The sequence below is a fragment of the Amblyraja radiata genome, chromosome 30 (genome assembly GCF_010909765.2).
Source record: "Amblyraja radiata isolate CabotCenter1 chromosome 30, sAmbRad1.1.pri, whole genome shotgun sequence".
NCBI lineage: Eukaryota > Metazoa > Chordata > Chondrichthyes > Rajiformes > Rajidae > Amblyraja > Amblyraja radiata.
This window is the reverse complement of record NC_045985.1, coordinates 3,559,236-3,574,965: the sequence shown is the minus strand read 5'-3', so window position 1 is coordinate 3,574,965 and position 15,730 is coordinate 3,559,236. Positions and strand designations below refer to the sequence as shown.

The window sequence follows — 15,730 nt, the reverse complement described above, 5'->3', positions numbered from 1 at the left end:
TAGTTTATCTTACCATATTTGTGTGGGTGTGTACGTATGTGAGTGTTATTTGTCCCCGTTTGTTCCGCCCTGATTCGGGTGGTTAAGGTGGGTGGGTAAGGGTAAGGGCTTTGAGGTCGTTACATACTGTTGCACAATTATGCCGTGACTGTCACGGTCTGGTATCATGTATGTATGCAAATGCTGTGAAATTCAAATAAAAAGAGTTAAATTAAAATGGGATACCATTAGCTACCTCCAATCCACAGGAGACAGATCCCGAGCCTATAGAACATTGGAAAAATATCACCAATGCATCAACGATTTCTAGAGCCACTTCCGTAAGTTCCCGGGATGCAGACCATCAGTCCATGGGGATTATCAGCCTTCAGTCCCATCAGTCTACCCAACACATTGCCTGCTAATGTGGATTCCTTCAGTTCTCTGTCACCCAGCTCCTCTGGCCCTGGTACATCAGGAAGGAGTTTTGTGCCTCCTTAGTGAAGAAGATCCACAGTACCTGTTCAAACTCATCTGCCATTCTTGTTCCCATAATAAATTCATATTTTTTCGTAAGAAAGGTCAACTTTGGTCTTAACTAATTTTTTCCTCTTACATAATAAAGAAAGATGCTATACTATACCTTTATTTCCTGACTAGCTTACTTCGTACCTTATCTTTTCGCCCGTATTGCCTTTTCAGTTATCTGCTGTTGCTCTTTAAACATTACCCAATCCTCTTGCTCCCGCTCATCTTTGCTACTGGTACTTCTTAATTTATTTTATACTGTCCTGACTTCCCTTGTCAGCCACGGTCAACCCTTACTCCCCTTAGAATCTTTATTCCTCCTAGGAATGAACTGATCCTGCACTTCTGTATATTCCTAGAAATATATTCCATTTTTGTTCCACTGGCATTTGCTAGTGTATCATTCAGTCAACTTTGGCCAGATCCTCCTCATGGCCCATAGTCCCTTTATTCAACTGCAAACACTGACACCTCCGAGTTGGAGGGGAACAGCTCTACAATTATACCGTCGCATTGCTGAACTCGGAGTCCCGCCGACAGATCCTCCGGTCCCGCAGTCCCCATTGTGTAATTATTCTGTTTTTTGATTATGCTGTATCATCTTTTTTTTTTGTTTTTCTATATTGCATATCTACGGAACTGACGCAAAACTGCATTCGTTGTACCTATACTCAGTATTTGTGCAATGACATTTAAAGTTGAATTGAATTGAATTGAATTGATTGAATCTACCCTTCTTCATCTCCATGTTTCCACTGGTGTGACTGCAGGACCAGAGGTCGTATACTTAGAATTAAAGGGCGCTTTTTAGAAAGGAGGTGAGGAAGAACTTAGAAAAGCGGTCATGGTGGTGCAGTAGTGATAGAAATTGCTGCCTTACAGCGAGCATGAGACCGGGTGGATCCCGACTATGGGTGCTGTCCTGGTGGAGTTTGTAAGTTCTCCCCGTGATGTTTTCTCCGAGATCTTCGGTTTCCTCCACGCTCCAAAGTCGTGCAGGGTTGTAGGTTAATAGGCTTGGTAAATGTAAAAAAGTTAATGTGTGGGATTACTGGTCAGCGCGGGACCCGGTGGGCGATGGGCCTGATTTCGCATTGTATCTCTAAACTAAAAAAAACTAAACATATTTTTTGAGGGTAATAATCTTTGGAACTCATAGCGCAGCAGAGGGTGTGGAGGCCAAAGTCAGTGGATGTTTTTGAGGCACAGAGAGACCTTTTTTGATGGAAAGGGTGTCAGGGTTTTGGGGAGAAGGCAGGGGAAAATGGGGATTAGAAGGCAGAGATCAGATGATTGAGTGGTGGTGTAGAATCGATGGGCCGAATCATTCATTCTACCTCTTATAACTTGTGACTGTCCACTTTTATCCACATTTCAGAAGCAGTTGGACAAGGATTTGAGTGCCACGGTAATTAAAGATACGGATTAAATCCAAGTGAATGTGGGACTATTGTAGATTACTAGGGTCGGCAGCATGGACATGTTGGGCCAAATGGCTTATTTCTGGGTCAATGCCACAAGGTTGATTAGCCAACTATCCCACATGGCGTTAGGAAAGACATACAATGACATTATATCTTGATCTTCACCTTCATTCCACAGGAACAGTCACACAACCTTCAGTCACAGGTCAAATCCCCAGTTTGCTGAACTGCACCCCAGATTTTCACTGAGAAAGAGCGGCGTGTACTCGCAGATATCCGGGAAGAGAGGAGAAAATTCGGAACGCAATGGAGAAAAGGCTTCAAGAGATTCAAGCAATTTAAATTCCATCCAAAAGGAGCTCTCAACGTTGCAGGAACAGATGGATCAAAAAGACAACGGGATATTTCTGGAAGGTGAGGGGTTACACTACAGTTAGGCGAAGTGAAACTGCCACAGTCACAACATGGTGGGTGACATTTCTGAATGAATGCATCATTTACCAGTCATTCAGAGCTGGGTCCATGTTCCGTCTTTTCCAGCGATGTGCTGCTGTTGTCCACAAACTAAATGGCCACCTACATAAACTGTGGGATCTCAGGACAGCCTGCAAACTCCTTGAGTAATAGTCGCTGTGATCTTGTCACTGAGTTCGTTAACGTGTAATATTTCCCGAAAGAAGGAAAATCTGCAGGAATCATAAGACTACGGGGAAAGTCTTCTGTTATGGTCAGCATTAGAGGAAAAGGAGTTTGTGGTGTTTAGAACATCCCAGTGCAGGCAGTCTAATGATTTTAGCCTAGGATGCACATTGGAATTTGTCCTCCTTAACAGCACTAAATTGGACTGTTCTATCCCTAGTTATCATTTTGCTCTTAAAGGGGAATAGTTCCCCCGGTTATTCTTCTTGCTGATCATATACTTGTAGAATCTTGAAGAGGGGGGGGGGGGGGATAGTCACAATTATCCGAGGCACATCAAGACCATTTGCATAGATTTCATGAACTTAACCATGAAATGATGTTACAGCATTGGAGGCAACACGAAAGAGAATCACCAGGATAATTGCAGGGTGAGGGGCTTGTTCTCATCTGCAGAGGTTGGCTCTATTCCTTGCATTTGAAAAGAATGATGAGTCGTTTCACCATTGTCCCAAGGTCCACGACTGGATAGAGAGCAGTGAAATCTCTGGAATTCTCCAACCCAGAGACTTTTGGGATTGAAACTGTTAGCAGTATTTTGAACCAGAAGGAGAGGCTTTTTTGTTGTTGAAATTTCCAGGAATTGAACATGAGGGAAAAAGGGGGAGTTCGGTCCTGGGCAAGATTAGCCATGACCACATTGTGGGGATTAACATTGAAATCTAGAACGTGGCGCACACATCATCATTTATCATCAGTCATCCATGAATTGAACATGCAGGGAATGGGGCAAACAGGGGGAAATCTCTGTGCTTATCCTACTCCCCCTTCAATGTATCTCCAATATTGGCTTTGGTCACATTTGTGTGAATGAGTTCCACGTTCCTTTGTGGCATGACTAATGGGATTTATTAAAGACCATCCCACATTTCATCTTTGAATTTCGGTCTCCCTAAAAGTAGCTGCTTCTCTTGCGTATGGCGTGCACAGCCTAAAGTTGAAGGACAACTTGTTCTATTTGATCATATTGATTGTGCACGCCGGGTTGATTGCATTCGTCGAACAGGACGGACTACGTGAAGGTTCCAATCTCCCACCCCCCTAAAGTAGCAATACTATTTGTCCCCCCCCACACATTTAAATCCACAGATAATCTTAAATCGCCCCATCCCTACGTTCGCTGACATCTTCTTCAGATAACACCACACCATCTCCTCATTCTTGCCCCTAACCTGCATCCTCTCAATGATGGCATCATTTCATGTACGTTCCTTGTGCCCCCCCCCCCCCCCCCCCCCCAGTGGTGCTTTGTCCCGACGGAAATACTATTATATGTCTGTGTAGCTGCCGCAATAAGAGTTGGTAACTAGGAATCTTGTGGCAATCTGCGTGCCATTTCTGCTGTCGGGGTGTGGATATTCTGTCTCAGTTATTCAGACGTGTGTCTTTTTTCTTTCAGGAGGCAGCTGGTCGGAGAAGGAGGTAGGACACGCTCTTGATTGAAACGCTGAATGTTTTTGTAGAACAGCTCCGAAAATGTTGAAGCTCAGATTCTAACCAGTTGATAAATATTTGCAGGGTCAGTGATGAAGCCCGTACATTGTCAGTGACAGATGGTGCCTTGCCGATTGAAAAGATTCATCACCACTTTGTGTTGAACACGTTGTGGAGAGAAACCTGCGTCATCCAGCCGGGTAAAACTTGTTCAGTTTCCATTCTTCTTATTGATTACACATTTAAGTACCACAAATGTAAACATTACACAGTAACTGTACTCACCTCCACCTCTGGCATCTCGTTCTATCTCTCTACCATCCACTGCCTGAAAACATTGGCCTACAATGCCTTTTCCAACTTTACCATCTCACCTTAAACTGATGCCCTCAAACTTTAGACTTTATAAAATTCCGTCTTCCATTCTTCAGCCCATTACACCTGCTAATTAAGATCACATTTATCACAGATCACCTTCTTCATTCTCCATGACGCCATCAATTTTAGTGTCCTCCACAAACCTGTTAACTATGCCACTCACATACACATACAAAGCGTTCGTATAAATAATGACCAACAATGGAGATAGAGTCGAGCTCTATGGCGCACCCTTTGCGAGAGCCTCAGTCTGAAAAGCATTCCTCCACCAACCCTCTGTCTCCTGCCTTCAGACCACGGTTGTGCTCCATTGTGTAACTCTTCTGGATTCGATCAGATCCAAACATCCAGACCACGTACCAGGCAGAGGGTTGAAGTTGTTTCTCCACATAGCAGTAATTATCTGGAATTGTGTGACTAATTGATGGTGACAGGCCATATCTTTGGATATAGGTGAAGGCAAAATAGTTGGATATTGGAAAGATCTTAAATTGAGGGTTATGGGGAAGTCAAACTGAAGAGGAACTGGAGCCAGCTTCGATTAAGCCATGATCACATTGAACAGAGGATAGGCATGCGAGGCGGAGCCTACTCCGCACCTATTTTCTTCCTGCATTATGTTTTTCTTCTACTTATTCAAAGATAAACTTTGCACAGAGCGAGTGTAGCAGCGATTGACAATAGTTGGTTCTGTAACGATATTTCTTGTGTAGGTGACATTGAGTAGACTCTGCCTGTGTGCTCGAGAGTCCAATTGTATTTGAGGAGATCTCTGGTAAACACAAAGTTCCTACAGGGCTCAGTGGGCTGGATGCAGGGAGGATGTTTCCCCTGTCTGAGGGGTCTGGAACCAGCGGACATCCTCTCAGAATGTAGGCTGGACCATTTAGGACAGAGACAAGGAGACGTTACTGCACGCAGAGACTGGGCAACCTTTGGAATTCCCTGTACTGATGGCTGTGGATAATCAGTCATTCACTGCTCTTGGAGCCAGAGAACCATGGTTGTACATTACAGAGTCAGGCCCTTCGGCCCATCACATGCTTGTCCACCTTTTTCCACAGCCACACAAATCCCATTTGCCCACATTAGAACCGTATTATTCTACACCTCGTTTGCAAAATCGCAATGCCTCTTAGATGTAGTAATTACATCTAATTCCATCACCTCTGGCAAAATATTCCTGGTATTAACAACTCTTAGTGTGAAGACAACTGTGTCCTCAGTAATGATATACCTGCATGACAATAAGGTTTCAATGATCTAGCCTATATCCTGCTGCAGACTTTGACAGATTTACTTGTTATCCACAACATTACCGTTCTCTGCAAACTTTGTAGTCACACCTCCTACATTCACATCCAAGCCATGAAAACATAAAATAAACAGCAAAGGTTGCAGCACCGATCTCTGCTGCACACCACCAGTCCCAGACCTCCAGGCAGCAAAATCATCCTTCTACCGCTACCTCTACCTCCAACCACCAAGTCAATTGTGGATCCATTTACCAACTCATCTTGGATCCCACCTGCCTTTGTTTATGGACCAGCCTTACATGTTAAACATTGTCAAGTCCCTCAGTGACGTTCATATATTGCTTCACCATGACATCAGAGTGTTCTTGGTTGTACAGACACATCAAACCCACCCTCCACTAAAGAAAGCAAGTAAACAGTAGCAGATTGCCTCGCCCGTCCAGTCCACTCCCGTTCAGTATGATCACGGCAACTCCACCCACATCTCTACATCCTCTTTAACCACCTCTAATTACCACTCACATCCGACTCCTCATCTTCCAATCTGCCTCTCCCTCGCCATCTACTGGCAAGATATTTGAATATCTGCCTGAAGAATGGTCTTCTGAAGAACTATAAAAGATGAAATAGCCGCACATTTGGATAGCAGTGACAGGATCGGTCCGAGTCAGCATGGATCTACGAGGGGGAAGTCATGCTTGACTAATCTTCTGGAATTTTTGAGGATGTAACTGGGAAAATGGACAAGGGAGACCCAGTGGATGTAGTGTACCTGGACTTCAGAAACTATTTGATGAGGTCCCACACAGGGGATTAGTGGGCAAAATTAGAGTACATGGTATGGGGGGTAGAGTGCTGACATGGATAGCGAGTAGTTGGCAGACAGAAAACAAAGAGTAGGCATTAACCTTCCCTTTCAGAATGGCAGGTAGTGAACTAGTGGGGTACTGCAATGCTCGGTGCTGGGACGCAGATATTTACAATATATATCAATGATTTAGATGAAGGGATTCAAAGTAACATTAGCAAATTTGCAGTTGACACAAAGCTGGGTGGCAGTGTGAACTGTGAGGGGATGCTTTGAGGATGCAGGGTAACTTGGACAGGTTGGGTGAGTGGGCAGATGCATGGCAGATGCAGTTTCATGTGGATAAATGTGATGTTAACCACTTTGGTGGCACAAACTGGAAGGCAGATTATTATCTGAATGGTGTCCCGTTGGGAAAGGGGGGAGTACAACGAGATGTAGAGGTCCTTGTTCATCTGTCACTGAAAGTAAGCAGGTACAGCAGGCAGTTAAGAAATTGAATGGCATCTTGGCCTTCACAACAAGAGGAGTTGAGTATAGGAGCAAAGAGGACCTTCTGCAGTTGTACAGAGCCCTAGTGAGACCACAACTAGAGTTTTGTGTGCAGTTTTGGTCTCCAAATTTGAGAAACGACATTCTTACTATTGAGGGAGTGCAGCGTAGGTTCATCAGGTTAATTCCCGGGATGGCGGGACTGTCATATGCTGAGAGAATGGAGCGGCTGGGGATCTTATTGAAACATATAAGATTATTAAGGGATTGGACACGCTAGAGGCAGGAAACATGTTCCTGATGTTGGAGGAGTCCAGAACCTGGGGCCATAATTTAGAACGGGGATGAGGAAACACTTTTTCACCAAGAGAGTTGTGAATCTGTGGAGTCAGGGGATATGTGGAGAAGGCAGGAACTGGGTACTGATTGGGGATGATCAGCCATGATCACATTGAATGGCGGTGCTGGCTCGAAGTGCCGAATGGCCTCCTCCTGCACCTATTGTCTATTGTCTATTGTCACTCGTCCTCCACGTCCACCCTCCCCGCCTCACGAAAACCCCCTCTCCATCCCTGGCTAAAATCTCTGTGACAAATGTCTGTTGTCCACCCGGTGTTGTTGTGGGTGACACCCCGGGCAAGGTTTCAGTTGTCCGCCCGCCTGTGCCCGAGTCTCCCCCCGACCCCCGGGGACTCTCTGATTCTCTGCTTCTCCCCCCAGTCTCCGTCACCCTGGATGTGGAAACAGCGCATGCGCGGCTCGAGGTGTCTGAGGATCGGAAGAGGGTGAGATGGACCGGGATCGAGAGGCGTCTCCCTGACACCGGGAAGAGGTTTACAGTGTATGGGTGTGTGCTGGGATCGGAGGGATTCACATCGGGGAGACATTACTGGGAGGTGGAGGTGGCGGGGAGTCAGCGGTGGAGTCTGGGAGTCGCCGCAGAGTCTGTGGAGAGGAAGAAACAGTTCACACCGACCCCGGAGACTGGAGTCTGGAGCATCTGGCGGTTGGGTGACCAGTTTGATGCATTCACCTCCCCTCGATCCCCTCTCCCCGCCCGTCCCATCCCCGGGAAGGTGGGAGTTTATCTCAGTTACGAGTCCGGGACAGTTTCATTTTACGACGCGGACACCAAGTCCCATCTCCACACCTTCACTGGGAATAAATTCACGGAGAAACTTTATCCTTACTTCTGGCCTTGTGATGTAAACCAGTGGCTGAGAATCTGCTCCGGTTCCGCTCCGGGTGTGTAAAAAAAAATGTAAATGTGGGAAGAGTGAAATAAACAGCAACTGAAATCAGAGCTGTCTGTCTGTCTGTCGACCCGTCATTTTAACGCGTTAACCGCGTCCGGCAACGGAACAGAAATTACTTTTGTGAAAATATAAAGTTTGAAACATACTCCGTTCCCGCGGGTTCAGCAGCAGCAGCCGCGGGCGGCGGGTCCTGAGCTCCGGGCTCCCCCGGGTCCTAAAGTCCATCGACTCTGCGAATTTACTGCGTGTTTGCAGCATTTGCTCTCCACAACAGATTCGTTTTCTTCGGAATGGATCTTTGGAAGAATGGGGTCAAGCCCAAGGGGGGAGGAAATTGGTGTAAACTTTGCTTTGACAGCCAATGAGGGGGTGCTTCGAGCTGCCCACCACATTAACATCATTTAATGATTTAAAGGGCGGTTGTAATACAACAGTCGGTGCAAGGTGGGACAGCGGTAGAGTTGCTGCCTCACAGCGCCAGATCCCGGGTTCGATCCCGACTACAGGTGCTGTCTGTACGGAGTTTGTACGTTCTCCCCGTGACCTGCGTGGGTTTCACCGAGATCTTCGGTTTTCCTCCCACTCGCCAAAGACGTACAGGTTTGTAGTTTAAGTGGCCTTGGTGTAAATGTAAATTGTCCCCAGTGTGTGTAGGATAGTGTTAATGTGCGGGGATCGCTGGTCGGCACGGACTCGGTGGGCCGAGGGGCCTGTTTCTCTAAACTAAATGTTAGAGTCAAGAGTGATTTATGCCATATGCCCCGAAACGAAACAATGAAATACTTGCTTGCAGCAGCACACGGCTCTGTAAAACCAGGATACACACAAACAACATCAGTGTATATAAAAACACACACACATAAATAAATAGAAAATGGTAGTGTAAAGTCACAAGATAATTCCCCCAAGTTTAAATAGTTTGAAGTGTATTTGGAGGTTGGAGTGTTTAATGGATGTATGGCCGTTACAGTTTTGAGGCTTCCTGTACCTTCTTCCCGGTGGTACCAGCGAGATGAGAGTGTGGCCAGGGTGGTGCTGGCTCGAGGGCCGAATGGCCTACTCCTGCACCTATTGTCTATTGTTTACAGATGCTGCCTCACCCGCTGAGTTTCTCCAGCATTTTGTGTCGACCTATTTTACCAGCATCTGCAGTTCTTTCTTAAACGCCAAGGAGACCTCCTCTTTGGAAAAGTCCATGGGGTATCACAGAAAAAATACAGAAAAATAGGCGCAGGAGTAGGCCATACGACCCTTCAATATGATCATGGGTGATTATCCAAAATTAGTACCCCATTCCTGCTTTTCCCATATCCCTTGATTCCGTTAACCCTAAAAGCTAAATCTAACTCTCTCTTGAAACCATCCAGTGATTGGCCCCCACTGCCTTCTGTGGCAGAGAATTCCACAGATTCACAACTAGTTCGGGACTAGTTAGAGAACTTCTCTAACCAGTCTGAAGATGGGTCGTGAACTGAAACGTCACACAATTTACAGAAGGCAATTAACCTACAAAACTGAGATAGACACAAGAAGCTGGAGTAACTCAGCGGGACGGGCAGCATCTCTGGTGGGAAGGAATTGGTGACGTTTCGGGTCGAGACCCTTCTTCAGACCGGTTAGGGATAAGGGAAACGAGAGATATAGACGGTGATGTGGAGAGATAAAGAACAATGAATGAAAGGAATGCAAAAAGCAACGATGATAAAGGAAACAGGCCATTGTTAGCTGTTTGCTGGGTGATAACGAGAAGCTGGTGCGACTTGGGTGGGGGAGGGTTAGAGAGAGAGGGAATGCCGGGGCTACTTGAAGTGAGATAAATCAAAAATTCATACAACTGGGCTGTGAGCTGCCGGGAGCGGAGGACAGAGTCACTCGCCAGCAACGGCGGTGAACTGAGATCCAGTAACTATGAAAGTAACCCGCTCTGACCGTGGGGATGGTTCAGCGTGATAATTGCTTTAATGTTGAAAACCGCATTGTTACTCAGCCAATGAGTCGGGCGCTTGCAGCGTCTGACGTTTAATAATCCAATTTGGCCCTTTTGCTCGCAAACCAGTCACACTCACACAACAGATTACAACACATCCTACTTCACGCTGTTCTCTGGTCTGACTGACTGCCTCTTTCTGGCTTCCAGTGTGGTGACAGTGCAGAGAGCAGACAGAGACCGTGACCACACTCTTTGAATCACTTCCCTCTGGAAGGCGACTCCGGACTGTCAAAGCTGCCACAGCCAGACATAAAACAGATTTTTTCCACCAGTAGTAGCTCTACTCAATAACCCAAAAATCTGTAGCCTCATTTTACTCTGGTATTTTATTTAATTCACATGTTTAATCAATAATGTTTATCGTTAATGTTCGAATGTTTTTATGTGTCAATCCTAAGTGTCACTTTATGTCGTTGTCACTTGTGGGCGGAGCACCAAGGCAAATTCCTTGTATGTGAATACTTGGCCGATAAATATTATTCATAATTCATTATCATTCATTCATTCATTCATTCATAATCATTCATTCAAGTTAAATGTGAAGCTGTTGACCCCAGAGAACATTGACCAGCTAAAGAGGGACTATTGCATGTTGGAGAACGGTGAAGCCCCGACACCAGGTCCGTCGCCCATTCCTTCTTTCCAGCAGACGACTGCCAGTCCCGCTGAGTTACTCCAGCATTTCGTGTCGATCCTTGAAGTTAAAAACACAGTCTCTGTTAACAAACAGTACAGAGTAGCAAGTGCTGTCACCTCATCCTGCAGGCGGGACTGACATACTATGTGATGAGAGAATGGGTCGGCTGGGCTTGTATTCACTGGAATTTAGAAGGATGAGAGGGTGATCTTATAGAAACATTTTACATTCTTAAGGGATTCGACAGGCTAGATGCAGGAAACACGTTCCCGATGTTGCGGGAGTCCAGAACCAGGGGTCACAGTTTAAGAATAAGGGGTAGGCCATTTACAACGGAGATGAGGAAAAACATCTTCATCCAGAGAGTTGTGAATCTGTGGAATTCTCTGCCACATTGGACAATGGAGGCCAATTCACTGGATGTTTTCAAGAGAGTTAGATATCACTCAAAGGGCTAACGGAATCAATGGATATGGGAGAAAAAGCAGGAACGGTGTACTGATTTTTTGATGATCAGTCATGACCATATTGAATGGCGGTGCTGTCTCGAGGGGCCGAATGGCCTACTCCTGCACGTAATTTCTATGTTTCTATGACCCTCTGAGTTACTCTAGCACATTGTGTCAGTCTATAGTCACAGAATGATACAGTGGAAACAGGCCCTTCGGCCCAACTTGCCCACACCGGTCAACATGTCCCAGCTGCACCATTCCCACCTGCCTGCGCTAGGTCCATATCCCTCCAAACCTGTCCTATGAATGTAACTGTTCAAAAAGGAACTGCAGATGCTGGAATATCGAAGGTACACAAAATTGCTGGGGAAACTCAGCGGGTGCAGCAGCATATATGGAGCGAAGGAAATAGGCGACGTTCATCAGTCTGAAGAAGGGTTTCGGCCCGAAACGTCGCCTATTTCCTTCGCTCCATAGATGCTGCTGCACCCGCTGAGTTTCCCCAGCAATTTTGTGTACCTATGAATGTAACTGTTTTTTTTTTTAACGATGGGATAGCCCCAGCCTCAACTACCTGGTCTGACGTCTATCTAAAGAAGGGTCTCGATCGCAAACATCACCCTTCCTTCTCTCCAGAGATGCTGCCTGTCCCGCTGAGTTACTCCAGCTGTTTGTGCCTATCTTCGGTTCAAACCAGCATCTGCAGTTCCTTCCTACACACACCTCCTCTGGCAGCCTGTTCCATACACCCAACATCCTTTGTGTGGAAAAAGTTACCCCTCGGATTCTTAGCAAACTTTTCCCTTCACTTTGAAACTTTGTCTGGGCAAGAGACTGCATCCACGCAAATTCTGCGCTTTCGTCAATAATCAGGCCGGTTTAATGTCTAACTGACTCCTCCCTCGTGTGATTAGTTGGGAGTGGCCAGGACACTGAACACTGAACACTTGCAGCCCAATAACATTCATTCCCCCGAGACGGCAGCGCGCGCAGTGGAAAACACTTTGAACCAGGAAGTGGAGATAAAATGGCTGCGAAAGACATTTTTGAGTGTTTAACCGAGGAGGCAGTTTGTCCCATCTGCCTGGATTTCTTCACCGATCCGGTGTCACTGGAGTGTGGGCACAACTTCTGCCGCTCCTGTATCACACAGAGTTGGGACAGGGAAGGGAGAAACTCCTGCCCGGAATGTAGAGAGGAATTTACAGACAGCACCCTCAAAGTAAATCGGGCCTTGGTTAGACTGGCTGAGAAAGCTCGAGCACTGAGCGTGAATCAGACAGAGAAGGAAAGTAAACTTCAGTGCGAGGAACATCAGGAAGAACTGAAGCTGTTTTGTGGAACGGACAAGAAGCTGATCTGCCTGGTTTGTGCAGCTGGGCGCGAACACAAGTCTCACAGCTTCATGCCGGTTAAAGAAGCTGTTGAAACCTACAAGGTAAAAGCAAACATAGAAACATAGAAATTAGAAACATAGAAATTAGGTGCAGGAGTAGGCCATTCGGCCCTTCGAGCCTGCACCGCCATTCAATATGATCATGGCTGATCATCCAACTCAGTATCCCGTACCTGCCTTCTCTCCATACCCTCTGATCCCCTTAGCCACAAGGGCCACATCTAACTCCCTCTTAAATATAGCCAATGAACTGGCCTCGACTACCCTCTGTGGCAGGGAGTTCCAGAGATTCACCACTCTCTGTGTGAAAAAAGTTCTTCTCATCTCGGTTTTAAAGGATTTCCCCCTTATCCTTAAGCTGTGACCCCTTGTCCTGGACTTCCCCAACATCGGGAGCAATCTTCCTGCATCTAGCCTGTCCAACCCCTTAAGAATTTTGTAAGTTTCTATAAGATCCCCTCTCAATCTCCTAATTTCTAGAGAGTATAAACCAAGTCTATCCAGTCTTTCTTCATAAGACAGTCCTGACATCCCAGGAATCAGTCTGGTGAACCTTCTCTGCACTCCCTCTATGGCAATAATGTCCTTCCTCAGATTTGGAGACCAAAACTGTACGCAATACTCCAGGTGTGGTCTCACCAAGACCCTGTACAACTTCAGTAGAACCTCCCTGCTCCTGTACTCAAATCCTTTTGCTATGAAAGCTAACATACCATTCGCTTTCTTCACTGCCCGATTTTGATCGCATCGTAGTTTTATTCCGTCTTTATTGTCTAACACTTTTATTCTCTGATTCCCAAACATAATCCCAGGATCAAATGAAATCTTCCATCCAGTCTCTCACAAAAAAGGAATCAGAGATCCAACGAATGGAGCAACAACAGAAACAGAAGATTTCTGGAGTTCTGGTGAGGCTTTCCAGTTTTGATTTCCTGATCTTGTGTAGATTTTATCCCTGTGATACGTGTAATAATAGGGCAGCGCAGTGACACAAGTAGTACTGCGGTCTCCTAGTTTTGGTGAGCGGGTTCGATCCTGACCTCGAGTGCTGCCCGTGTGGTTCACGCCTTCTCCCTGTGACCGCGCCGGATTCCTTCCACGTCCCCAGCACACGCTGGTTCAATGGTCAATCGGTGACTGTTATAATCCCTGGGAAAGTGGGTGGTGGGTGGAAAAATGGGAATTAATGGGCACGTGAAAAGGGATTGGCAGCAGGGAATTATATTGGGGTAGAGGATTGATGGATTCTATGATTACCCTCACGATATTTCAGAAACATTTAGAGAAGCTATTGATTTGCCAAAGTAAATAAAAAATGTACCGGGCAAATGTCACAGTCAAAGTCGTGAAGAAACACAATTGGTGACATTATATGTAGACAAAAATGCTGGAGAGACTCAGCGGATGCAGCACCTATGGAGCGAAGGAAATAGGCAACATTTCATGCTGAAACCCTTCTTCAGACTGATGTGGGGTGGGGGTGGGGAGAAGAAAGAAGAAAGGACGAGGAGGAGCCCGAGAGCTGAGAAGGGGAGGAGACAGCAAGGGCTACAGGAAAATGGAGGTCAATGTTTATGCTGCTAGGGTGCAGACTGCCCAAGCGGAATATGAGGAGGTGCTGCTCCTCCAATTTCCGGTGGTGCTCACTCTGGCCATGGAGGAGGCCCAGGACAGAAAGGTCGGATTGAGATTGGGAATGGGAGGGGGAGTTGAAGTGCTGAGCCACCGGGAGATCAGGCTGGTTATTACGGACTGAGCGGAGGTGTTGTGCGAAGCGATCGCCAAGCCTGCGCTTGGTCTCACCGATGTAGATCAGCTGACACCTAGAGCAGCGGATGCAATAGATGAGGTTGGAGGAGATGCAGGTGAACCTCTGTCACACCTGGAACGACTGCTTGGGTCCTTGAATGGAGTCAAGGGGGGAGGTAAAGCGACAAGTGTAGCATCTCTTACGGTTGCAAAGGAAAGTGCCCGGGGAGGGGGTATTACGGTAGGGAAGGGATGAATTGACCAGGGAGTTACGGAGGGAGCGGTCTTTGCGGAAAGCAGACGGGGGGGAGATGGGAAGATGTGGCGAGTGGTGGGGTCACGTTGGAGGAGGCGAAAATGACGGAGGACTATTTGTTGGATGTGATGGCTAGTGGGGTGAAAGGTGAGGACTTGTGGGACTCTGCCCTTGTTACAAATGGGGGGATGGGGAGAGAGAGCAGAGTTACGGAGTATTGAAGAGACGCTGGTGAGAGCCTCATCTATATTAGGGGAGGGGAACCCCCGTTCCCTGAAGAATGAGGACATTTCCGATGCCCTGGTGTGGAACACCTCATCCTGGGAGCAGATGCGGCGTAGACGGAGGAATTGGGAGTGGGAGATGGAGTCCTTACAGGAAGCAGGGTGGGAAGAAGTGTAGTCTAGATAGCCATGGGAGTCAGTGGGTTTATAGTGGATGTCGGTCAGATGTCCATCACCTGCGATGGAGATAGTGAGGTCAAGAAATGGTAGGGAAGTGTCGGAAATGGTCCAGGTGTATTTAAGTGCTCACTCCTCCATGGCCAGAGTGAGCACCACCGGAAATTGGAGGAGCATCACCTCATATTCCGCTTGGGCAGTCTGCATCCTAGCAGCATAAACATTGACTTCTCCAATTTCCGGTAGCCCTTGCTGTCTCCTCCCCTTCTAGGCTCTCCCTCGGCCCTCGGGCTCCTCCTCTTCCTTTCTCCCCACCCCACCCCACATCAGTCTGAAGAAGGGTTTCGGCCCGAAATGTTGCCTTTTTCCTTCGCTCCATAGATGCTGCTGCACCCGCTGAGTTTCTCCAGCACTTTTGTATACCTTCGATTTTCCAGCATCTGCAGTTCTTTCTTAAACACAGTGACATTATATATTGATTTTCACCTTTCATTTCACAGGAACAGTCACACAACCTTCAGTCCAAGATTACATCCCAGTTTGCTGAACAGCACAAGATTCTCATTGAGAAAGAGCAGCGCGCACTGGCGGATAT

At 46.8% G+C, this 15,730-nt stretch overlaps 2 long non-coding RNA genes across 2 annotated transcripts; both read left to right on the top strand.

Annotated features, from left to right (window-relative positions):
- The first annotated feature begins 2,251 nt into the window (after positions 1-2,251).
- On the top strand, positions 2,252-4,260 carry LOC116989830. The gene is made up of 3 exons (XR_004416334.1): positions 2,252-2,345; positions 4,030-4,052; positions 4,149-4,260. It is a non-coding gene; the product is annotated as an uncharacterized LOC116989830 (long non-coding RNA).
- Positions 4,261-12,720: 8,460 nt separating this feature from the next.
- LOC116989826 lies at positions 12,721-15,689 on the top strand. Its single transcript, XR_004416331.1, has 3 exons — positions 12,721-12,771; positions 13,542-13,637; positions 15,636-15,689. It is a non-coding gene; the product is annotated as an uncharacterized LOC116989826 (long non-coding RNA).
- Positions 15,690-15,730: the final 41 nt, after the last annotated feature.